At 39.3% G+C, this 25814-nt stretch overlaps 1 protein-coding gene across 1 annotated transcript in view; it reads right to left on the bottom strand.

The window, feature by feature from the left end:
- The window catches only part of FOXP2 (forkhead box P2), a 352993-nt gene that overhangs the window by 132762 nt on the left and 194417 nt on the right, over positions 1–25814 (bottom strand). The gene's annotated exons all lie outside the window — the stretch shown is intronic.

Genomic DNA, 25814 nt, shown 5'->3' with positions numbered 1-25814 from the left:
GTTTTAATGCCAAATAAAATTAAGTGGCTTTCATTTGCATCCTTAGTAAACTCTGAGAACAAAGAAATCACTACTCAGCCAACCAGATTAGTGTCTGAGAGTGATAGCACTGCAATCAAAATAGAGTATTTTAAAATAATTTTCATTTGAATCAAGCAAAACGAAACTGAGCACAAGAACTGTAGAGAGAGATGCCAATTACTCAAAAAAGAACTAACTTAAAAATGTGGTCTGTACAAGGGAAACAAGTAATGTGGATCATCAAGAAATTTTTGTAAAGCAAACCTTCAAAACAAACTATAAGCAACTCAAGACTACTTATAGCACAATCCTATACCCACTTACCTGGAAGTAAGCCCCATTGAACTCAATGAGACTTACTTCTGAGTAGACATGTATATAGGATTGCTCTGTTATTTCACTTTTCTGTCTTATAACATATTCAGTGAGTTACAACTCTGTGATTTGAAAATATTAAGCTATGACTTAGACTTTCTGCAGAATAATGATATACAGAGACAGCTACCCACAATACAGAGGAATTATTATCAGAACCGTATTCACCTTAAAATCACCACCAAGCTGATAAAGAAGGTATAGTTTTGATTAGACTCAAATGAGCTGGTTTTTAAGGTAGCTTCCAGTATCCATGACAACAGTTGCTTTGACAAGATGTGCATATGGCATTACACTGCCAGCTGGTGTGAACAATGTTTGAACTACTGCATTGAGATGCTGAGCAAACAGAAAAAGTTGCCACGTCTTAACCCTTAGGGAAAGCAGTCATCCCCTGATCAATTATGAAAAGACAGAAAGAGGGCTGCTACAGTCTGGCTCCATACAAGTTTTCTGAGTAGGCAGGCAGACACAGCAAACCAAAGTAAACAAACTACATGCACTATCACTGGTTCCTAAGAACACAGATTTGTCTCCCTGTAAAAGGTACTAGCAGAAGTCTGAAGAACATACTTTCAGCATAAGCACAAACACACCTACGACAATCCTTTAAGAAAAGATTCTCAGGTAATTGCAAATCAGTAAGAAACTATGAAGTCATAACATTCTGAATGATAACTAGGGATAACTAGTTTTCTTTAAATACAAATACAATATATGTTTTAGAGAGGATCCCACTGACAAAGCTTGCTAAGGAAAGGCAAACCTCTCATTCATTTCTGAGCCGAAACAGAGGTCTGCTTGGAATAATAGGCTTGTATTTATTTATAGCAAAAGTTTATTAAACCAGCATTGTTTTGGAATGCAATGCTGTAATTAAAGTTTGCAGATAGCAGTGAAACTGGTCTGGTCTGAAAGCAGCATCAAGGGATAGAACAGTGAGCTTATAGAGCAGTATGAAGCTACTGGTACCTCTAAGAAAGTTCCCCATTCCATCTCTTTCATCTGGTACAATGGTTAACAGCAATGGTTTGCAAATCAGGAACCAGCCTCAGGGGTGTGCACTCCCTCCTCCTTCAGATCTGATTTTAACTATCTTCTCTTGGCTGAACCATGGTTTAAAGCTACATGTTCACCTATGCTAACCGTGGTTAATGTTAATCAGGTTCCCTCAAAACCATGGTTGGTAAATCTACTTCAAACTGTTTTTCTAATTCTGGCCAATATGCAATTCTAAACCATGGTTAATGCTGACAAGGAAAAGGAGGAGGGAAGGAGGTATGTATCCCTAAAGCTGGCTCCTAATTTGAAAATCATGATTTGCAGAGAGCTGTTTTAACCCTGCACTGTGCTACACTAACTGGCAATGGCTCTCCAGGGAATGCTATGGAAGTCCTAACCGGAGATGCCAGGGATGCAAAGCATTTGCTCTGCTGCGGGACTTGCATGTAAAGCATTTGCTCTACTGCTGACCTATAGCCCCTCTCCTGTTTTAGGGAAATGCATTCATATGACTTGCTGCAGAAGCTTTAATTAAAGTATAGCCTCAATTTTATTAAAGGGTGTCTTAGAAATGGTGACAGCCTCAACACTTTAGCGAGTGTATTGTGTAGTTTATTAAAGTAAGCAAACGGAAGTAGAATATAAAATCATTTCAGAAGATTCAGATTTAACCCATAAGGAAACATCACTGTTAATCTTTATCCTTAGGCCATGTATTATAGCAGCCTTCCCCAACCCAGTGCTTTCCACACATGGTGGGCAACAATTCCCATTTCGTGCAGTGTGATGGAAGTTCTAAGTCCAACACATCTAGAGGCTGAGGAACTCTCTATTACACATTCTTCTTTTTCACTGTAGGGTTTGTCATTTCACAACTGGTTTTCAGTAAACACATGCTTAGCTTGTTGTTGTTTAAACAACATAATTGTTGGCAGTATTTGAACCTGTAAAAGTCAAGATATTCATCTCTCACTCAAGTTAAAGCCATGAAAAACAAATTATTTGAATAATGTATGGAAATTGCCATTGCTTGGCATATGATGGAATTAGTGCATCGTTCAAAATTAAAGTTCTGCCAAGTCATGGGAGAATCTCTTTGCCCTAAATATATATATTGGAAAAAAGTGCTTATTAAATCTGTCTTCAAAACGAGCAGCAGGTTACAGGTCTGTGAGGTGGTAAAAACATGTTCAAATTTCAATAACATCTGTTTTAAATTAAGAAGTATTTTTACTTATTAAGGCAATACAATTCAGTAAAAGGATACAGAAAGTATAACAGATTAAAACAAAGTCATGAAGAATTAGAATTAAAACAATAATCATAGCAATTGGTACAGAATAAGCAATATCAGCCAGAATTTTGAGCATATGGTTCTGTGGTCCTATAAAATACCTATGGACAAATATTTCCAAGTGACTATTAAACTTGTAAGCAAAATACAAATACATTGACTATATCTGGTAGTCTAAAGATCTTATAAGAATAATATATTAAACTAAGGATATTAAAACTTAGGAGTCAGTGAGATTCTCTGGATTTTGAATCTGTGCGATACTGAGGGGGGGGGGAGAGTGTACACAAATAAATAAATAAATAAATAAATACACACACACCATACCCGATACACACATATATTCAGATGCTCCATTTTTACTTATTTTAAGAATGCCTAATAATTGATTCATTTTTCTAGTAATTCAGCACTACTGAAGCTGTTACTTAATAATATAAACAGATTTTTTTAAAAAAACAAACAACTGTTTTCTTTCTCATTTTCTACCTTTTCTAAAAGGAAACAGATGTCACTCATATATTGTTCCGTTAAAAACAGGAATGTTTAACCTATCAGCCTGTTGCATTTGAGATGTTAAAATGAAAAATGACATCTATGGCCATTAATATCTTCAATGTATAAACAGCACAGCGTGACACATTCTTGAGAGCTGAAGGCTACAAAATCTCTCTGAAACATAAATAACAAAGCACTCAGAATCATATTTGATGTTGATATTCATCTCTGCTGCCTGGGCTTCTTATGAAAATAGATGCAGCCCAAATGGATCTCCTATAATTGGTTTCAGATAGCGGGGTCAGAAGAAATACGATACAAGAAACTATTACATGGAACAGGCGAAACAAGAATGTTTATACAAGCACTACCCTGTTAAACTGACAATGGGCGTACACTTTGCAGATAACCAGAAGGGGGGAAAAACTTGTCATAAGAGATTATTTTTATTCTCCATTTTGTTACAGAATATTTTAACTTCTACTACGTAATGTAAAAATAAGCTCCTTGAGCAAGAATGGTGCAAGATGTCTCTAACCACTTGGAAACAGTGACCAGAACACTATCAAATTCAACATCTATATGAGTGGAAAATTGCCCAGAAGGTCCAATAAAAGTCAAATTTAATTTCAAAGGGAATTTTTTTTAAAAAAGGATTAGTTATATGAATTCATGCAGCTCATGAGTCCATCTAACCCAGTATTCGGTACTATGGCCAGCACTAGCTCTCCAGGGTCTCAGCTAGAGGTGATTCCTGGTCCTGTTGCTGGAATTTAATTGGAGATGTTGTGGACTGAACTTGGGAGATGCTGAACATAGCAGATGCTAGGGACTCAATGTGGGATTGTAAATATGAAAAATATGTGCTTTGTGACTGAGCTATGGCTCCTCCCCACTAAATAGAATCTCAGAACTGTAGTAGGGACGGTCCCATCCATCAAGAAGCTTGGAGGATATTTAAAATCACTATAAGAGAGACTCTCATAGTGTAAATATTAGAAGAGCTGCAAGTATGTCCCAATGAATACCAGCACGGTTAAATAGAAGAGTTACTGGGGCTCCAAAAGACAAGAACTAATTTAACAAACCAAATACTTCCCCAAATGAAGAAAAATCATAATAAAGAGCACAAACTTTAGCAAACAAACAGTTGGAACAGCAAATGGTTTTGAACAAGAGGGAAACCCAGCAACAAAGCATCACAGTGGCATAATACTGAGGAAACAGGCAAGGAGCCAGAGGAACTAAGCCATGGAGAAACCGGAGAAGTGGTGGAAAAAGGCAGTCAAAATTATCAGGTGGTTGGAATACCTTCCCTAAGGTTATTTCGGGATCTTCATTTTAGAGAAAGTGAAATATTTCAGGGTCTTCATTTTAGAGAAAATATGTCTATGGAGGGTTGCATATTAGACCTCTGTAAAATGGTGCATGGTGTGATCAAAGAGGACAAGGAGAATTTTGGCTTCCTCTTTCGTAACAGAATCACCAACTGAAGTTGACAGACTGTAGATTCAGGACAGGCAAAGTATATTTTTTGTGCATCATTAACTTATAGAATTTGCTGCCACAAGGTGTGGTGATGGCCACTGGCTAAGGTGGCTTTAAAGAGAGATGATATGAACTAATGGAAGGGAGGTCTATCCGTGGCTATTAGCTGTGACAGCTAAATGGAGCCTCAAAGTTTAGAGGCAGTCTGCCCAGGGGCAAACAATGGAGAATGTTTGCCCTCAGGCCCTACTTGTGGGTTTCATAGATGACCACTGTTGGAAACAGGATGTTAGACTAGGCAGATCTTTGTTCTGATCTAGCGGAGTTCTTATGTTAAGTGATACAAAAACATTTATTCAAAATAAACAAATAAACACTGGGATCCAGAATCCAGAGAGAGGTTCCATAGGACTGTTACAATGTAATATTATATGTGTCCACACAGAACTAAGTCCCACTGAGTTCAATGGGACTTACTCCCAGGCAAGTGTGCATAGGACTGTATCATTAGATAATGCTGTAAACAGTACTGTATAAAACCAGGGAAACAACAGGGACATAAATGAATTATTTGCCTCAGCCTTAATTACAAAAGTTGTTGGAAATGCACCCACACTGGAAAAATCTATTTTGTGGATAATAACTTAAGAATTGCATCAGAGGATAATCTTTTAAAACTGCTTGACATATTAAAGAGCAACAAGTGATTGGGGTCAGATGACAATTCACCTGAGAATTCTTAAAGAATTGAAATATGAAAGGGTTTACCAAAAGGTAAACTAAAAATGTAACGTACCATTAAAATCACCCTTACCCTAACATTTGGAAGGACGGCAACCTTCTTCAAAAGGACCCAGGACGTTTTGGATGTGTTAGCCTATCCTGTTTCAAGTAAATTTGTGGAGAATATTATGAAGTCTAGAAGTATTAAATTTGTTTGTTTGTTCATGTAATACTAGATCTTCTCTGATAAAATTAATTGGCAGTAGGCTGAGGACAGAATAAGAAAGTACTTGTTCACACAGTGCAAAATTAATTTGTTGCATAATTTCTTGCTTCAAAACACAATGTGTCTCTTGGCTTTAAAATGGCAATATATTTCTGAGGACCAGAGCTTCTGAAAGCATGTGGCAGGCCATGGCTAGGGACAGTAGTTGAACGAGACCAACCTTTGTTCTGATCCAACCAGGCAATTTTAATATTCATTAGCAGGCCCATCACACTACATGTTTTCAAGGAGTTTTTTATTCTAACAAGTCACAAAATTAACACAGTGATTGCATACATTTCTCTCACATAGGATAATTACTAATATCTTAAAATGTTTTTGGAGAGGTCGCAAGATCTTTCTCTTCTGATAGGCCTTTGGGCAATCTTGGGGTTTTTTGTGGATATTTTAATTTGTACTGGTTTTATTTGGTGGCATTTATATTGTGTCTTTAGCACTGTACTTTTTTATACTGCGAACTACTTTGAACTAGTCGGAAAACAGATACATGTTTTAAAAGAAATGAGCAAGCAAATTACTAGACCCCCAGAACACCAATTTTTCTGCCCTCTTTTACCTAAATAAGTAAAAATGCAACCTTATGCATATTTAGGCAGTAGAAATTCCTATGACTCCCAGCATGCCCTAGCCAGCCAAGCTGTGGGGGGCATGCTAGATGCTGTAGGGCTTTTTCTGTTTAAACATGTACAGGATTGTGCCTAAGAATCCCAAAGGCAACCCTTCTTCAGAAAAAGAATCTGGAGAACTAGTAAAAGTGCTGCAATGTAAGCCAATCCAAGTCAGTAGCTTTTCAGACAATAGTAATTGAAATATACAAACTTAAATAGAACTACATCAATAGTAAGTATCCTGATTTAGCTTCTGCCAGACACTCTACAACACTATAAAATAAACTTCTCTAACAAGCAATGTATTGATTATTCACAAACTAAGGGAAAAACTAGATAAAATGTCTTAAAATGTTACAATGTAGCACGATTATCAGTTTAAGAAAATGCGGGACATTTCTCCTGTTCTCTCCCACCTCAACTTCATCAGCTGAACTTTAGGTGTCTTTTGTGAATTAAACCACTTTTTGGATAAAATGAAATTTGGGGAAATTTTGTACAAATATGAATAATTGCTGGAAAGAGCACATGTTTTTACACCAGCCAAAATAAATTATTCGCCATATTTGAAATTCTCATGCTAGGCCATTCATTTCTGATGAACAGAACTAGGAACAGTCACCTCACTGAAGGGCAGCCTATGGAAAGATGATGGCAAATATGTAACTGAAAGACTGATTCAAGGCTCATTATGTTTTACACAGTACTTTTATTGTGCCAAGTGCTTTGCAATCTTTAGTTTGTTTGTATTCATAGCAATGATATGAGGTAGGTTCTAAATTGATACCAAGGGCACCAAGGCTGAATGATAAGGACATGTACAAGGTGTAGGTCAGGAACACTGCTGTTACTTGGCCATACAGGGAGCATGAATTGTTGAGATGGATTAACATGGATGAGATTTCTTAGACTGAAAAAGTATGTACCTATGATTATATGCAACACAGAATTCACAGACACCATACAATTAATATGCAATTGGGGACCATTTTAAAAGGTAATGTCTAACTACTTAAAATTTTCTATTGAGTTTAGATTGCATTCACCATTAAATTCTAACTAAACAGAAAAGGTAACAGTAATAAACAGATGAATGCATCATGAAGTTTCATAATGCTGTTTAATAAAAGGAAATTAATCACATAATTGTCATAAACCTATTTTCAAACAGCAATCTATCAGAAGGAAATTATGCATCTGTAGTTATTGACCTTTCATTTCAGCATGACTGATACATAATTAGTCTAGTTTTGTGAAAAATAATAGTTAATTACCAGAACATTTTTTATTTTAATTGTTTTGGGATTATTTTTTTACATCTTAATATTTTTCTCTTTGTATGAAAGATGCTAATGTATACACACAATACAGTAATAGTATATTTTACAGAGAAGCTTTTATGTTTAAAACTAAATGCACTTTGTTTTTCCTGTTCCTATTCAAGTGGTAAACGTTTTTTTTCAAAAAACAAAACAGTAGGTCTTTTGCAAGAGTAAGGAGTGTCTGCAAAACACCTCATCAACTTTTTATGGTGGCTAATGTTGGTACAAGTCATTTACCAAGCAGAGGGGAGAAAGGAATTAATATAGAATGTAGATATCTATACTCTGATGAGTATCCAATTTATCCTCATTCTTGACCCAATTAAGGTGATTTGCATTCAGATGTCAGCTTCTGTATGTGGATCCTTCTTAGTTGCATCAGGTCAACCAACTCCATAGAGTCATCTCTAGGTAAAGCACTTAGGGAAGCCAGAGGATTTTGTTTGGGGGATGAAGCTCAACACATTTTTTCCAGTTCAGCCCTGCCGATTCCATTCTGTTTCCTCTGCTGCATTCGGACTGTAGCAAGCTGAGCCAATATGCAGATTGCTGGGCTGTTTAAATGGCTGCAATTTGTGTTTTTCCTCCCAGGTTCTACGATTTGCACAAATTTTAATGTGTGCAATTTTTATTTATTTGAGTATCTTATTTATTTATTTATTACATTTTTATACCGCCCAATAGCCGAAGCTCTCTGGGCGGTTCACAATATTGCCGCTCTTGCGCAACTGCACAGAATGGAAGCTAAGAAAAGGAGGTGGAGGGTATATCTGTGTTAATAGCACTTGCTTGAGACTCCAGCAAGTGTGCAATAGAAGCAGGCAGACCCTCAAGTGTCAGTTCAACATTTCAAACCCTGAGGATCAGATTGCTTAGTGGGCAATCTGGTCTCTTTTTCCCAAGCTGTCACTGTCCAAGTGTGTGCAAATTACCCAGTAGCAGAATGGAAAAGGGGACCAGATTGTCCACTTAGCAAACAGATTTCTGTCTTGAGCAGAGGGCAGCAGCAATGGTTCTCCAGACTCCATAACAGCTGTCTTTGAGAATAACAGTGGCAGCTGTGGAGCTTACTCTCACCTTCTTCAATCCTGAAAACACTGAGGGGCTTGTGAGGCTCAGTGGAATAAATGCAGCAAATAACGTTCCTCTCCTGAACTGAAGCATTAAAGACTTTCATTTTGCTAGTCTGGGGTGAAGGTGGAACTCGTACTAGTGTACAAAGCCCTAAACAACTTGGGACCAGGATACCTGAGAGAGCGAATTCTCCCCTATCAACCTGCCCAGTCATTGAGGTCATCTGAGAACATGCCCCTGGTGGTTCCACATAGACCTATCATCCGATTGGAGTCCACCAGGGGAAGAACCCTCAGTGTGGTGGCCCCCCTCCTATTGAATTCCCTGTCTCTGGAGGTCAGGCAGGCACCAACTTTGTATTCCTTCTGGTGCCTCCTGTAAATGTCATTGTTCCAGGAAGCCTTCCTTTAATGACCAGCACTTTGCACTTTGTTTCTTTTAAAAATCTATTTTAATGTGTTTTTATTCTGTTTTATTGTATTTTATCTGTTCACCAATCCAAAATTTTGAATGGGGAGCAGTATATAAATATAGTAAATAAAATAAATATATAAATAAAATAAATTTCCCTTGAAGACCATGAAGTTCCCCCTGTATGCCAGATCCTACTGCTATCCTCTCACCATCTCTGGCCCTTCTTAGCAGCCAGAGCATTCACAAGTGGGATATTCACTTACAGAGTAATTATATATTCCTTTATGTAGAGTTACTTTCAAGCACCATCTGTACAGATCATTTTTTGATAGAGCTAATAATATGAAATGGTTTTAATTTTATACAGTTCTTAGTGGTCTGCTGTGATTATCTGACAGTCATATATTCCTAGAAACTGTTGTTTCACTATCTGCTACAAAAGCAAAGACTTAAGCTTCTTTTTGAATTCTTCAACACAAACACAGCAATTTTATTTTTTAATGCTTACTGCTGTGTTCTGCTGTACAAAGCAGAGCACAGGATCACACTCAGTAGCAGCCAGTTGCTTTTAGTGATGGGGTGAAAATCCACCTGGCCCTGTGGTGGGGCCGGATGCCCCACGTCCTGCCCTCCTGGGCCCCGACAGACAGGCCCGGTGAATTTTTGCCCCATGGCTGCTTCCATAGAAAGGGGGTGCAGGTCTGGCCGGAACTCACTTCTGCCCTCAACTGCACACACTCACCATTACCACTATGCCGGGGGAATTACACGCTTTCCAGAGGTCCCATAGTTGTGCATTACCGAGAGCTTGGCAGGTCGCCCACCTGGAACAGGGCCGGCTGGACAACGCTTAGCAAACTTCTAGGGCAGGCACCCCGCGAGTTCTTCATTGCCTAGTTGCTTTAACCCGGCCTGTTCTCAGGCTGGAATAAAGCACTTTAAAAATACAAAAGAAGAACATACGAAGCTGACTAGTACCTTAGTGGCATTTGGCACCTTAGTGGCTCTCCAGGGTTTGAGAAAGGAGATTTCTCATGTCTATCTGCAGATGCTGGGGATTCAACTTGGGACTTTTTGTTATTAGAGAGCACAAGCTCTACCACTGAGCTATGCCCCTTCCCTTCTACAAAGTAAATTATCGTACACTGGCTTTACCCTAACCCAAAAAAGGCCAGAATTATGTCAAGAGAGGGAAACTATCTTCAATAGATCTGGTAGTAAGAGTGACAATAATTGCATCCCCTTGGAAGAAAATATAAATACTATCATATTAATATTAATTCATCAGGATACAGTTTCATTAAATGCATTCTTTGACTATGAAATACGTTTAGAGTAAGTTGTCCTCCCCCCACCGAATTACACATTGCATGTGTTTGTTCTGTCTCCTCCTGAAGTAGCTGCTATTGTTTAAGTAAGGACAGTTAAATTTCTTTTGAGCACTGCACCATTTAATAAAAAAACAATCATGTCTATTTGCAATTTTAAGGTTTTTAATATGCAGCGTACTTTACATTCCTTACTTCATCCATCTACAAAGCAACCCCTGAAAGTCATTATTACTTCATTATTATTTTATACAACAGCTTTCACAAATGATGATGAGTAACCATTAAGGGCGTGCCAACACTATCAGATGGATGTTGGATGGACAACAGTCCAAATTCCTAGTTTCCCAAGCTCAGCCTCAATTATGTGCCTTCAAATTCATCCCTTGCCTCCCTAATAAGGGTACTCCTATGTTGCATTGTACTGACAATGCTCACTGGTCATACAAAGTTTATATAAATAAATGTTTGATATATACAATTATCTACAATGGCAATTATTGTCATAATAATTATGGATTGTTGACAAATGCTTTGTACATCCTCTGAACACGCTTTGTGCCAGTGATGCTGCCAAATTCTAGGATTCCTCAGATTTTCACATAGAATTTGGAGGTCAAACTCTGTGCTGCATTTTTGTCTCCAGATATTTATTTATTTATTTAATTACATTTATACACCGCCCCACAGCCGAAGTTCTCTGGGCGGTTTACAACAATTTAAACTAGTAAACATTAAAAGTATACAAAAATTTAAAAAACATAAAAACAGTATAAAAACAACAGGATCCAACAGGATCCAGTAGGACCTAGGGAGCCTGCTATGACTTAAAACTGACACAGATCATGATGCTAAGAACTGGGCAGTTGGTGCTAGCAGCTAGGTTCTGAGTAAGCTGCATTACACTCTGATACCCTCTTTAATTCCAGCAGTGGCAAGAGAGAAGGCCCAATCCGTTCAGTTCAAGTCACAGTCTTCTCACAAGCTTCTAGGATCTTGTATGCAGACAATAATGCTACTTACCAAGGTCTATTCGTAATAAATTGAGGCCCCACATTGGTATCTGAATAAATTATAAATTGGTTCCTATGATTTTTGTATTTGATGTTGATCCCCGCCTTGATCCAAAGGGAGGGGTGGGTAAGAAATAAATATTATATTCTTATTATTATCATTATCATTAAAAATGAATTCATTATGTATTGAGATTATGCCCGTACCTACTCCATTTTAGGGGAAAATTACTCTCTTAAGGAATATGTGAAATTAGCAGTTATTGTCACTGGAGCTGGTCCTCCCCTGAAGTGGGGTGAAGTGACTGTCTCAGGCAGCAGAGTGCCAAATTACATGCTTTTCTCACCGCTTGAAGCTCCTTCCTCTACATGGGTACTGCTAGACAGGTACTACAGGTGGACGCTCTGGAGAGCCCCACCAACTGCTCTTGCACTGTCACATTTGCCACAGCATGAGAGCAGAACTGATGGGGCAGTCTAGAGCTGCTGACCAGCCCAGTGACCCAAAAGCCAGTGGTCCAGAAAGCCCTGATGATGCAGCAGGAAATAAACCAGTGGGGCTCACCGAAGCAACCATCCATCCTCTGGCTCCTCCTAAGGATCCTCTCATTTAGACTTGGCCGTCACTCTGCAGAGCCATGCTGGCCACTTTTCATAGCCAACATGGCTCTTCAAAGAGCAGCAACAACAACAGCAGTGGTGGCAGTCACAATGGGGAGATATGTTGGAGATGTGGTGCCGTGGTGGGCAACCGGGGGGAGGGGGAGAGGTACGATGTGCAGGTCAGGAGAAGCATGATGGAGGCACATGTGTGCTCTCCTGCTTCAGGTGGCAGAAGAGCCTGCGCTGGCCCTGATTCTGACTATAGCTTTGGATGCTACTGTAAGTTACTTCATGGATGTCCATTCCTTTGAATGCTAACAGGGAAAAGGCAGTAGGACAAGGCATGTAAAGTATTTTGAGACAGTCAAGAGGACATCAATTCACAAAGGCAGGTTTAGAATTTAAAAGTGAGAGAGATCCAGACAATGCTTAGCAGGAACTAAGCTGGAACTAAGCAAGGTAGGCTAAGAAGCTCTCAAATCCCTACAGCATGGGTTCCCAACCTTCTCAGTTCAGTGGGCATATTTGGAATTTTGAGAAAGTACGTGGGAACTCTCAGAAAATAACTGCCATGGAGGTGGGTCCCACTCACAAAATGGCTTCTATGATGGGTGCAGCTTGTCACAAAACACCTTTGTCTCAAAAGGCAAACTGGTGAGACTAGAAGAGAAGTTATTTGGTGGTGTTTGACTCTTTTGAACACAAAATCTTCTGTACTAACACCCATTTCACAGAAAGCAAATTGAGACAAGTAATTTGGCTGGGAAACTGCATACAAGGCACATGTGGGGTCTGATCCACAAATGCCAAATTGCATTATTCGCCCCCACACACTATGACAAAATACCCATTTCACAGAAGGTAAACACAAAGGTAAAACAGCTCCCTACTTCCTACCATCCCTTCTAGCCCTCTTGGCCAATCCACGCCACTCCCCAGCTTATCTTTTCTTTTGGGGGGCAGCTGGGCTTACTTCAAAATGAAGGACTGGGCTGCAGCCCCCATCATTTTTATTTTCTAAGAATGCCTTTGGGGCCCATATGAGGCACAGAGCGTTCTTGGAAATCAAGGTTGCAGTAGAGGCTGGCACTTCATTCTGCAGCATATCAGCTGCCTACATACAAAATTAATTAATTAATTAATTAATTAAATTAAAACTTAAATCAGGAGGACAGCAAGTCATTGAAAGACGTGTTCATGGGCATCACATAGGAAATCCCAGATCTAAACTATCGCCACAGAAAACAAAATATGCTGTGGAATTGGTCACCAACATTTTCACTGCATATTGTGCTTACCTTTGAAATTATAAACATGCTAGATGACCGTGCAGGAATCATACTGGAGGAAACAGGCATTGACCCCGGCTTTAACAAAAACTGTGTTTGAAATGTATCTTCGCTTATCCAAAACTGTATCTAGTTTAGTTCAAACAAGCTTACCTGTTCATCAGTCACACTCCTGACAATCATTTACTAATCTAGCTATAGAATGTAGTGGCTTATTTAGCATAATAGTTACTCTAGCCCTGACTATGGGAGCAGCCATCCTTGTTGCAAACGGAACAGTTGTCATTAATTTGTTTTTGTCATGAAAGTCAAGATTTAGAATCCCCATTCCCTCCAATTTAAACGACAGTAACTTAAAATTAACAAGTAATGAGATGCTTAAAATGGGAAACCTTCAGGAATGGAAGAAATATGGCCTACGGTATACAACACAGCATTCCAGAAAAGGTACACAGACAACACTTACTTGCAAACCAGAAATAGCAACAGAGCAGAGAAAGGTTTCATATAAACAGCCATTAAGCTAAAAGTAGAAGCCGTTTACTGCAATACCATTATTTACCACATGCATTTTGCAAACAGAGAATGGGCTTCCTCTAACCCTGGCTTACAGCTTATGCTAGTTCTCATAAGCAACATGCTTAAAGAACTGTATTAAAAATACTCAAGTCCAATATCACTCATTCCATTTGGAGAAATGCAATTCTGGACCTAGCCAAACTTTGTAGGTATTTTGGCATTAGAAATTGCCAGTCTCTTCTATCTTCACAATTTCAGTGGTGAAGCTTATGTCTACCGCCATACTTTGCAGTCTACCGCCATACTTTGCAAATTATGCTGTGGGTGTTCCTGAAGAGACAAACACAGTTGTCAGTGGAGGCTGATGGAAGCGATTTTGATGGGGCTGTGAACTCATTCTGGGTTTCAATCAGAACCAGGCAGAACTCTAAAGGAGCTATCCAAGGTGCTGAATCTATTTTGTGGCTTGGGTTCAGCTCTGGTTGATTCTGACTAAAACCCAGAATGGTTTCACAGCCCTAACAAAATCGGAGTCATCAGCCTCCACTGACAATTGTAGGGAGGGCTAAGAGTGTGGAGAGCAAGCTCCCGCTTTACCCCACCTCTAGCCCAATGTGTATGTGGTGGGCTTTGCAGTCTGCCCATATGTTTACACCCCACAGAGTACAGGTAGCTGTGTGTACCTCCATTTGCACCTAACCAGAAGGGATGCTATGTCCCCATGCCCCTTCAAGATTTTCAACAAGATGGTTTTCGTTTCTCTCTTTCAGGCATCTTAAAGAATGCTGCAGAGCCACACAATTCTGCTATGTCTCCATTCTTTTACACCATGCTTTATGCCCAGGGTAGGAAAGCCACTGCCCTCCAGATGGACTACCATCCCCATAATCCCTGAACACTAGCCCTGGGAATTATAGTCCAAAATATCTGGAGGGTACCAAGTGGGTACCTCCTGCTTTATGCCATATCTGGAGTTTCACCAGCCAAAATTTGGTCTGTTTGACTCATGGGGAGCATCAATATTTTCCCTCTCAATTATGAGAGATCTGCTAAACTGAGATCAGCCGTGGTACCTGATGGGCTGCCTGTTCCTACAGGAGCATACTCAGCTGTTGAGATTATTATCAGAGGTCCACCTTCTGAGATGAGATGGGAGGCAACCAGGGATAGGGCCTACTCGGTTGTGGCATCTCACCTGTGACACTCTCTCCCCAGTCCAATTGTTAAAGCACGTTGCAACTATCTCAGTCTTTTGATGGCTTTTAATTATCTAAGCTGCTGTTGTTTTAATGGGATTCTACTGCTGTGTTACCTTACTTTTAATGTTTATTTTAAGTATTTTTAGCACTGCATTTTAAAACTGCCTTGGTAACTATGGTTGAGAGACATAGTATAAATATTTTAAATGAATAAAATATTGTACTACTGTAAATATTTGATCCTTCATATACATATTAAGATTATGGCTGAGAGCAATACAAAATCTTTGCGCGTGCACGCGCACGCACACACAAAATTTAAAAAGGCATATTAAAAAAAAATCTGAGAAACATCACAGGCTTTTCTTGCTTAACCTTCAGCTTCTTTGGTCAAAAAGTATGCTTTCCTTGACTGAACTTAATGATTTCAGTTTATATCAAACATACTCCCCATTCTAATATCTTAATATCAGCAATACAACCAAATATGAATGACCTTACAACTGCAACAGCTATAATTTTATAGAACACACAACCTAGACACTTCCCAGACCCCAATGCTTTGGATTTTCAGGTGGAAGATTAACACCTGGCTCTTCAGGAAGGTCTTTGAGCCTAATGAACTGGTGTACCTTTTCTTCTTCTTCTTTGGATTTTTCTTTTATCTGCTGCTCGATTTTCTCTCCGCGTATATATGGGAAATTTAATTTAATTTAACTTGGTATTGCCTAATTGCTTTGCATTCTTATTGCTTGATTTTTGTTGTTGCAAGCTGCTTTAGTTCTTCTGAGAAAAGCTGGAGCTTTTTTCTAAAAAAGTATAAATCAGGCATTGTTCCCAACATTTTAAGCATTTTAAAGAAAATTCCCTCAGCCGATTTATTTATTTATTTATTTATTTGCTACAGTTATTTATATCTTTCCTTTTAGGATACAAATCTTTTCAAGGCAGCTTACAAGTAACTTTTTTAAAAAACAAACAAACCGTCAAGTAATATCACCATATAACAAGTCATCAGGATACTTTGTACAAAGGAGCTGGTGGTAGAATGGCCCTGTCTGGGGATGGGACAGTCCAGCTGGAACATGAACATAGTTGCACATACTGATAATTTTTTGGGAACATTTGAAGTGATTCTCAGATGAATATTGTACATGGTAGTTGCATTTTTGGAGTCATTTAAGAGCAGTTACAATCTAGAGAGTGAATGCCCCACGCAGAAAAAAAATGCATAAATGTCACTAGATATTTAGCTAGATGGCCTAGCACTCTCCATTGTCAAGCACATTTTAATCAAAATGTTAATTATGATTAAATAAAGTACAACATCTTTACATTGGCCTGAAAATAATCTTAAATGATCCTCCATTATGAAGTCAATTTTGAGAGGGGGGGAACTGGGCTTCTGAAAAAATGTAAATTCTGCATTGTACAATATTGTACACACTAGGAAGTGATACATAATAATAATAATAATAATAATAATAATAATAATAATAATAATAATAATAATTTATTTCTTACCCGCCTCTCCATTTTGATCGAGGCAGGGAACAACAATAAACCGTAAAATACATAAAACTGAATTAAAACATAATATACATTGTTAAAACATCCTAAAAACATTCTAAAAACATACACACCTTACACGAAGCATTCACATGTCTACATTATATGAAGTAATCTTACTTTCACTTCAAACTCCTGACCTTGATCACAAGGAACCAACTTTAACAGCTCAAATTCTATTCTTTCAAAACACCTGTCTGAAATAGCATCTTTGCATTAGAGCCTCCAACGTATCATTTTCTTTTCAAGGTTTTCAGCTTACAAGAGAGCAAAAAACAAAAACCAGCCACTTGTAGATATACCAAAAACTTAAGAGATGAAGTGATGACTGCTGTCCTGAGATAACTAGTACATTTTGGATTTTGTAAAAAAAAAACCAAAAAAACCCTACTATTATTTATTTATTGCATTTTTATACTGCCCAATAGCCAAAACTCTCTGGGCGGTTCACGTCCTGCTTCTGCCATGAGTTACACAACAGAACTGTGTATGTCGTCAGGATTTATTTATTTTGTAGTAGTCTGAAACACAGGGGCCTTGTTTCTATATTGACTGCACTCCAATTGAAGTGATAAGAGTGGAGCTCCTTTCTACTCCATGAACAATGTTGGGTGTGAGATGGAAGCTCCACATATACACAATAGCTTGATTTCCACAATGTTTCCCTCTCAGAAGCCCTATTCAGGAGTTCAGAACCTGAATAGGGCAATCCCACGAGGAGAAAGAGCACTCTAGCCCTTCCCCTCTCCCACATCACGTTCATCACTCATGGATAGTGGCTGTCTGAAGAGGAGAGCCTTCTGTATTTGTGAAGGATATATACAAGAGCCAGAATGCTTGAAAATTTGCATTCTGCCTTGCTTGGCAAGCCACCCCAGATGCAGAAGGGTCTGCTCTTCAGACTGCTGTCCTCCATGAGTTAAGGGCAACAACTGTGGTAAGGGAGAGGGGAAGGGCTGGAGTGCCCTTCTCCTCATATGTTTGCCTTATTCAGTAGGTTTTGAAGGCCTAAAAAGGGCTAACGAAGTGTGAATATCTAAAACTCCAGGGCAATGGGACACAGTCTACTCAACAATGCATAAGCTGTACTTAGTTTATTATTTATTTATTTATTAAATTTATATACTGCCACGTAGCTGAAGCGTAGTTGTGGTAGTTTTAATGATAATGATAAATGCCCACAAGTGGTGGGCTTCAGGTCTTGAAATAGTACAAGCAACATGATTAATAAAGTATTTTTTTTTAGACAAGCATTTATACTGTAATCGTGTATATATATATATTCTAATCAGAAGTAAGCTCCCCCCTAAAGTCAATGGAACTAATACTCCTAGGTACATTGATTAAAAATTAGATTATTCCATTTATTTATTATTTATTTATTAAATTTATATACCGCCCCATAGCCGAAGCTCTCTGGGCAGTTAAATATAAAATGCAGAAGACATAAGTTAAGACACAATTTAAATTTTTTGATTGACTGAAATGGTGGTCCCAATTAATCAGTTATCAAGTTTTTAAACTAAAAAAAAGTTCATAAAGCTTATTAAAAGTACTTATAAATTAAAGATGTCACAAGCCATCTTAAAAGGGGCATTACTTTTTCAGTGTGATAGAAGGGGCCCTTTCTAAGAGTATTATGGTGTGACACATGCATGCATCACTTAAGAATAAATAATCTTTTTTCTTTAAAACTTTTTTCTCATATTCAATTTTTTGCAGATTTGATTAATTCATTGATTAATCAACTAAATTCATAGAATTAATCAACTAATGCTGCAATCCTATACAGGGTTTATTGTGAGTAAGCCCTATTGAACTCAATGGGTCTTACTTCTTTGTAGACAGGCATAGGATTGTACTATAAGATTTCTTACAGTCTTGTGTTTTTTGTACTGAGAAAATGAAATTAAAACAAAGTTTGCTAGAAATCCTATGGAAAACAACAACAACAGCCAAGCAAACAGTACCAACAATCTTTGTTCATTGCATTCTGCTGTAGAACAAAATTACATAATTATTTCTGTTTAACCAGCACTTTCCTCCAGGAAATTACAGAACAAATACAAAACATTATTAAAGTAAATATTTTGTTGACTAAGCTATATTTACAATTAGTAATTAAAATATAAAAAGATACATTGACTCATTTTCATGTTAGTATATTGTACATATTCTACAAATTGACTCTCAGAGCAAATTGCTTTCTACATAAAATCACTAAACAATTAGGGGATAACTGGTTGATAAGCTGCTGGTTAGGCACAGTTCTGGTATGCTGACCAGTCTTTAGCTCAGATATCACCATCACTGAGCATGGTACTTTACAAAGTGTAAGAGGACAGGCCCCTATCCTAAGGCGCTTACAATCTAATATTCAACACGGAACCACAGAGGAAAGAGAGGGAAATGGAGGCAAAGGTAAATAGGAAAGCAATAAGTGCCTCTTTCACTTACATAGCTATGGGCTCAATTAAAGTAGGGCATGGGAACTAGGAGGTAGCATCAAAGGCCTCATGGTGGGTTTTGAGAGATAAAAGTGGAAGGGTGCTATTGCAGTCATGTCCTGCTTGTGGGCTTCCTATTAGCATCTGGTTGGCCTGGCCACAGTGGGAGCAGAATGCTGGGCTAGATACAGGCCTTTCGTCTGATCCAGCATAGCCCTCCGTATGTAATGGAGATGGCATCGCAAACGTGTTCTCTAATAGGGTGACCATATGAAAAGGAGGACAGGGCTCCTGTATCTTTAACAGTTGCATAGAAAAAGGAATTTCAGCAGGTGTTACTTGTATATATGGGGAATCTGGGGAAATTTCCTCTTCATCACAACAGTTAAAGCTGCAGGAGCTATACTAGAATGACCAGATATAAAAGAGGGCAGGGCACCTGCATCTTTAACTGTTGTGATGAAGAGGGAATTTCACCAGGTTCCCCATATATACAAATTACACCTGCTGACATTCCCTTTTCAATACAACTGTTAAAGATACAGGAGCCTTGTCCTCCTTTTCATATGGTCACCCTATCTCTAATGCAGATCCAACCATGCAGGGCAGCAAGCACTTTTCACCATTTAGAAAATCTAAAGCTTTCTAATTTACAGATTACATGTGCCTGTGAAGAAACTGTTGTTACTTGAGGAAAAAGTTAAATGTGTCAACGTATTTTGTTTGGCGACAAGGACCAATATGTTACTTGTAAAGTGAGAAAAGCTGTATCTGTTACTGGTGACTTGGACCAAAGAAGTGTTACAAATTACAATGTTTAAAGGCCAGACTGACAGTTTAACTGCCATTGCGTAGCTTATTGTACACAAGGAGTTGGCCATGTGAGGAGAGGTTCGTGCCTTCTATACAGTTAAGTATAATCAAAAGGGTGTTAAGTTATGATTGGTTAAACTGGGGACATTCCATACTCTTGTCTACTAGTTCCTTGGTTAGAGATGTATGTGTGTGTGAGTACATGTGTGAGTGAGTGTGGTGGTGGTGGTGGTATTCTACCCACTAAAAAAATGATTGGCTGAAGGATCCTGGCTGGAGAGTGTATAAGGTCAGGACTGGAAGAGTCAGTTGGAGTTGAGAGGAAGAAGCCAGCAGGAGTGAGCAGGAGAAGAAGCCAGAAGGGAGTCAGAAGGAGCGGCTCAAAGGAAGCCTGACAAAATTGTAACAACAAATGCTGAGGAAAAACCACAAGCAGAGGCTGAGTTTGCTTGAGACAAGAACTTGGGAAAGTCTGTGAGTGAGGAGAATCTCCTGAGGCATCCATCAAGAAAGAGCTGTCACCAGACTATCATCATGATGTGGTTAACCTGAGGTGACAGAAGTTGCTGGACCAGAGCAGAGACGAAGGAGAAATCTTTGAGAGAAGTCTCATATGTATCCAAGTACACAGAAACCCACCAGAAGCAGACAGTTAACTAATATCTCAGAACCAGTCAGCGAGTTAACTGGGCTGCAGCTTGATAGTGTAATTGGCTAAATGGAGATTAGGGCCAAAGTTGTGAAGATCTGGAGAAACACACAGCAAGAAATCAGGAAAAAAACTAGGTTCTCCAAGGAACATTTTTATTTTTTTTCTGAAAAATTGCACTATTTTGGATTATAAGAAATATTTGCCCCATTCAGAAGACACCTTAAACCATGGCTTTAACCACAGGGAATCAGGTTTTTTGCCTCATTCCCTGTGGTTAAAGCTGTGGTTTAAGGTGTCTTCAGAACAGGGGCATTTTCTTTTAGAATACTGAATGAAATGTTTAAGACAAGGTGTTCATATATTGCTACCAGCCTTTACTCCCACATTTCTGTTCTTTCTTTCTTTCTTTCTTTCTTTCTTAAACTACATAATAAGAGGACTTTTATGTAAAACTAGACATGTAAGATTTCTGGAAAGTTTGAACCCATTGGGGGGAATGGTTTCTTTGTAAGATACCCAGCATAGTGATTTTTTCCATTCTTTTTTAAAATTATTGATCTAATGATTCACCATAGACATTTAAGGATGGCCAAAGTCATTGCAGTTTCCAAACATGTGACTGGAGTCACCATATCAAATAAGCATTCTTGGCAATTCAGGTTTTGTTCTACAGGTTTCTGGGCTTGTCCTGGTTAGCTGCTGTAGGAGTCAATGAATGTAGTAAGACAATATCCCTCTTTCCTATTGTTGCCCCAGAAGCATTCTGAAGAAATAAAAATGGTGGGTGGCTATAGTCCAGCGCTTGATTCTGAAGTGTGCCCAGAAAACTTAGTAGTAGGGAGGGTCTTGGGGAGGGGGAGCTAAAGGGGATGGAGGCAAATATGTGATTTGGTATTTGCAGTGCAGACTCCATGGGCATGTGTACACCATGCTTTCCCCCCAGGGTCGTCCCTGGATCATCCCTGTGCATCCAAATGATGCACAGGGGATCCCAAGGGCAGGGAGGACCCTGGGGGGAAAGGGTCCCAATTTTCCCAATTATCCCAGTTATCCCAATTTTCTCCGTGGTCCCAGGACCATCCTGAGGACCACGGGGTGTGTGCCGTGCACTCCCGGGGCCTGAAACGGGCATGGAGCCATGCAGGAAGGCTCCGTGCCCATGGGGGGGGGGATAAATTTTGCCAACCACAGGATGGTAGTGGGGGGTTGAGGCACATAAAAAAAAACCACTTATCATTTTTGCCCTGTGTGTGGCTCCTCTTCTGAAAAAAAAATGGTGGCCAAAACATCCCTTCTTACTTCTGGGACATCACACTGCCATTTCAATTCTGGGGGAGAATCGCGGAAGCAGGTCAGTCGACGATCCTCCCCCCTCCCTCCATCTACACCCTTAGGTGTAGACAAGCCCCATCTCTGCCTTATACTTAGTTTCCTTGCCGAGTTAAACATGCTAGTAAAATAATCAGTGGCCAATGGAAATCCATAGCAATGGACAATCCAGTACAATTGAAAGGGGTAGGTCAGGAAATCATCAACACCAATGATTATGCCACCTGGAAGCTTCCTTATATGCCCCAGGAGTGGACCAAAGGGGAAACTCCTTCCCCCGGGTCCATTCCTAGAAGTTCTTCCAACAAGGAACCAATCAGTGTTGTTGACTGGCCCCTTCCTATGCATCCTTGCCTCCCTTGTGGTATTTTGCCATCAGCCAAGATAAGGACTGCCTTCCTTCTCCCACACTGCGTGCAGTCTGCAAAATGGAACCTCCCAGCAGACAGGGGCCATACATCCAGGATACATGGAGACATGTAATAAGAGGAATATTGAGAAAGCACCCAAGTCTAAGGTCAATTCAGACTGCACAAGCAGAGCTCACTTGTGCAACTACTTGCATCCTTAACAGAACATTTGGCCAAAAGCAAAAAAAATACCAAAGCCAGTAAACAACAAAGTAAATATTAATTTCTTTGCTAAGAAAGTCACTGGAAGTTATTTTCAGGGTTTTCTTGGTGTGTGGGTGTGGGTGTGTGCGCGCGCGCATGCCTGGGCTTAATCAGCTCTGCTTTTATGGCAACATACATTCAATCTTTCCAGGCATCACTTTTCTCGTTGAAGGTATTGATAAATGTTGTACACAACAACCAGAACTTCAGTTAGCAGCCAAATGCAACTTCTAGAACTGAAATAGAAAACCTTCTTTTAAAAAACGTACCCCCACGGCACATTCCTTTGACAATTCAGTAGAGTTTCTAAAGCATTAGCCATTCAGAACAACTAGGAAATACCCAGGGATCTCTAAATACCTGATGCATTTTTAAGTGCCATGACAGTCATGTAAATTACATCCAAGAGAAACTGAACTCTCAAGATTGATGCTATCTGAGGAAGCTTAAATGTTTTATGAAAAGCCAACTTCCAAACATTTATTGAGATAACTCGTGGAAAGCAGATGGTAAGGATGGTGTAAGAGTTTCAGTACAGTTAAGAGAAACTTGAAAATATATCGCTGTAATTCATTTCTGCAAAAATAAAATTTTGAAGAATTACTTTATTTGCGTCTCACTTCAGAGATCAACATTTCAATTAAGTTTAGTTGTAAATAGACTGACTGAATTATATCCAATGGTAAATAATATTTAACTTTATAATTATGGTGACAATGAACTGCTGTTTAATCACTACAAATTCTATTTCCTATTGTCTTAAAAGGTTATTTCAGTATCAATGGATTGCAATGCATATCCCAACAGGACTGTGGTTGTTCTACTTCCTTACACATTGAAGTCTGAAAATGCCAGCAGTTGCACAAATCTGTCTGTTTCACTTTCTGTAACATTTACACTTTTCCAAGCACATGTTTGTTTCGTCCTGTTTCCACCACCGTTCATGAATGTTCTCTTAAGAACTGCATGACAATTCATATGCATTTCATTGGTACATAAGTAATGCTATAAACCCCTTAACAATGGTTAATAGATAAAAATAGTAACATGGGCCTTTTTTTTTCTTGAGGGCCTTTTTTCTTGGTGGAAAGGTGGGATACAAATCAAATAAATAAATAAATTCCACAGTCCTGCCCCAATTCCACCCATGTTGGGAACGATGTTAAGCATGGCTAATACTAACTGGGATTTTTCTTCACCAGGATGAAGAAGCAAACTTGGGTCATGTGAGCCATGGTAAACATTAATCCATATGACACACAGGGACAAACTCATTCTAAGAAGAGAGGTGGAGGAGCTAGGAAGATGAAGTTTTATATTTTTAATGTGTTTGGAATATACTATTACACACTTTAGGTTGCATCCAGCTTTGCAAAAGTGGACTTCCACTTGTACAATGGAACTTCCACTGGTGCAACAGGACTTCCCTGTCCTCTCCTCCTCACTTCCCAGTATCTGCCCAAAAGTGCTCTGGAGAGTCCACTAAACCTCAAGAGCAAGGGTTGCATGGATGGTGGATGGGTGCAGGAGGATGGGAAAGCTGAGCAGCTAAGACGGTGGGGGGAGCTGTAGTGGGAGTGGAAATCTGTTCCAGTACTACAGGGGTCCCCAATGTGGTGCCTGAGTGAACCACAGCACCCACAGGGACCTCCAATGGTACTTGCAGCACTCTCTTTGAAAATGTAATTAAAAAAATAAAAAATGATAGTGTGCAAGGTTCTCTTTCCTGTTCCTGGATCTGCTGCTGATCAGCTGTTCAGTGCACAGGAAGAGAAAGCAAGGCAAAGGGGTAGAGAGGGGCGCAAAAGACTGAGGCTAAGGCTGGGAGTGGAGAGAAACAGCAAGATAAAGGGGTGAGTGGGAGAGAAAGAGCAAGGCTTGGGGCTAGGAAGGGAGACAAAGAAGAACCAGAATGTGGAAAGGAGAGAAATAGCAAAGAAAAGGGTTAAGGGAGAGAAATAACGAGGCTAGAGGCTGAGAGTGGAGAGAACGAGAGAGCAAAGGAGAAACATCTGTGTGGATGGAGGAACATTGGGTTGGCCAGGAAGCAACTCTATCCATTTCCTGCCACCATCCCAGCCTGTAGTTTCGCTTTTTCTCTCCCCCACTCACCTACAACAACCTTTTAGCTAGTCAGGGCCCTGTGGCAGCCATTATGTGACTAGCAATGTCCTCCATGGGAGCTATTTGGTGCGCATAGCACATTCTCAAATTCCCAAATGTTCCCATGGGTCCAAAAAAGTTGAGGACTCCTGCACTACTAGTTTCCATTTTGCTTCTATAGGGGTGGACAACACGTGGCCCCTGAAGGGCTTGGGGTGTGTGTGTGAAGTTGTTCCCCCTGCCACCCTAGCGCATGACCAGATTCAGATTCAACTCTCTGAAATATAAAATAGAGAAGCAGGATAAATGTCTACTAAATATAAAATACATTCTGAGCTCCAAATATATAATAAATTCTGCTCCAACTTTATTACCATGTTTTAAATACGTTCATCATTACTTCTGCACCATTCCACAATCACCAAATATGCACCATGCGAACAATAATGAAAAGGAAATAATGACCTACATACCATACTACCCTGCTTCTTTGTAAATAGTTGTTTATAAAAAACAAAGATGATTCAGATTTTCCCAACACAACCAAATTATATAATGAACTCCAAGAATGAAATCAAAACAAGAAATATACCTATTAGCCTTTTTGTAGTTACTAAAACCCTTCTCAATCTAACAGCAGAGTAAAAGAGGTGAGCAATGTTTATATGAAAAATACTATTGATTCTTAATAGTTTTGAAATTTTTTAGAGGTAACCATCTCCAAAAAACAGCATTTGTAATAGAGTGCCCATATGATTACAATCATGGCAAGTCAACAAAATGGAAGGAAAACTGTGGCACAAACGGCAATGTTCGATATGCATTGCCTGTGTAAAATGTCAGCATGGATGTACTGACTCATTCCTACAATGTGCAATTTGTGCAACTACTTTCTCAGGAAAAACCAAAACCAAAAAAGAACCCTGTGCTCACAAGGCATTCATAAAACCAAGGTCATCCAAAACAGTCTATGGATATGGTTTGCACAGATATTTGATAGTGCCTCAGGAAAAAAAAAACTGGAAAACTAGGAGAAGTTCATCCCTCATGATCTCCTGGGCTCTTATATCAGGCCAACAGAGGAGGAAGAAAAAAGAGGAAAAACCTCTCTCTGATCCACCGTTCCAACCCTTCTGCTGATGGAAAGGGAAGGGGCAAGTATGTTTCAGAGGTGGAGGACAGTCTGTGAAGGCTTTTGAAGAGCTGAGGGCTGCACAGGGGAAACATTTTT

The sequence above is a fragment of the Elgaria multicarinata genome, chromosome 9 (assembly GCF_023053635.1).
Source record: "Elgaria multicarinata webbii isolate HBS135686 ecotype San Diego chromosome 9, rElgMul1.1.pri, whole genome shotgun sequence".
NCBI lineage: Eukaryota > Metazoa > Chordata > Lepidosauria > Squamata > Anguidae > Elgaria > Elgaria multicarinata.
The sequence above is the reverse complement of the archived record's forward strand: the minus strand, read 5'-3'. Positions and strand labels throughout refer to the sequence as shown.